Source organism: Suricata suricatta, chromosome 17 (assembly GCF_006229205.1).
Source record: "Suricata suricatta isolate VVHF042 chromosome 17, meerkat_22Aug2017_6uvM2_HiC, whole genome shotgun sequence".
Classification (NCBI taxonomy): Eukaryota; Metazoa; Chordata; class Mammalia; order Carnivora; family Herpestidae; genus Suricata; species Suricata suricatta.
In genome coordinates, this window is record NC_043716.1 from 29,045,752 (window position 1) to 29,046,848 (window position 1,097).

Genomic DNA, 1,097 nt, shown 5'->3' on the forward strand with positions numbered 1-1,097 from the left:
GTAATGAGTAGCAGCAAAATGTGCCTGTGACCGTGATTTCAAAATGTTTCCATATAAATATTCTGGGAGACAGAGCAGAGAAGTCCTCCTGAACCCCATGCTCCCTCCCTCCTTCCTTTCTGAATCTGAAGGGGGACGGTTGGGAGGGTTTGTGTTTGTCTTTCTAACATTTATCCTCCTTCTGATTTGTCTTTTCTTTCTCCTCTAGTTTTCATGTATTACTTCGATAACCCGGGTGGCCAAATTCCATCCTGGATCATTAACTGGGTCGCCAAGGTGAGATCCCAGGAGGCAGGAGGGGGAAGTGTGTTTGACAAATGTTGACTTAGTCCAAGGGGCTGTCAGGCTGAAAAGATGTCCTGTCTCAGGCCTAATGAGGCTCTTTTGTGGAGCAGCTTGTTGAGTGACTACAGTTAGGACTGAGGTTGCAACACCCAGGATGTGGGGGCTGGGACAGAGGACACAGAACCCTTAGCTGGAATGTCAGACCCTCCCTGCCAGCAGCACCCTGCTGGGATCACTGTCTGGATCCTCCTGACAACAGCCTGCTCCTTGGAGGGAACATGGGGCCTTTGGACCCTGCCCTGCTCATGAAGGAGTCTGGAAGGCGGACCTGGCTGGAGAGACAACCAGACAGGTCCACGCCTGGAAGCCCCCAGTTTCGTTCCTGCTGTTGTGTTTGGTTTCTCTGTAAGGAGAGGGAACTGCAGTGGGACAGGATCCCTGCAGACTGCTGGGGACCTGGGTGATGGGAATCCTGCAGCCTGCTTTGGAGGAGTCCTACTTCCTGGTGGGAGGGCTCAGCACCCTCCCTGGGAGAGGGAAAAGCACACACAGGCTTTGAGTCAAACACATGTGATTTCTGAATCCTGGCCCTGCTTCTGTCTGTGTAATCTAGCGAAGCCATCAGTTTCTTCTCTTTTAAAAATGGGAGATGGATCTTACCAACCCCGTAGAGTGGTAGTAAATAAGGCAGTGTCTGGGGAAAGTCGTGTACGAGATTTAACACTGACTAAATAATAACATAGCCTAGCCCTTTGCCCCCACAGCCTCACCATTTTCTAATTCTGTAAAAGGAGAACTGTCTCTGATTTCTG

General features: G+C 50.6%; 1 protein-coding gene and 1 long non-coding RNA gene across 3 annotated transcripts in view; one reads left to right on the forward strand and one right to left on the reverse strand.

The window, feature by feature from the left end:
• The window catches only part of PCTP (phosphatidylcholine transfer protein), a 136,126-nt gene that overhangs the window by 109,620 nt on the left and 25,409 nt on the right, over positions 1-1,097 (reverse strand). The gene's annotated exons all lie outside the window — the stretch shown is intronic.
• The window catches only part of LOC115282519, a 2,764-nt gene continuing 1,708 nt past the window's right edge, over positions 42-1,097 (forward strand). The window contains exon 1 of the long non-coding RNA XR_003904679.1: positions 42-276. This is a non-coding gene — a long non-coding RNA (uncharacterized LOC115282519). The remainder of the gene's footprint in view (positions 277-1,097) is intronic.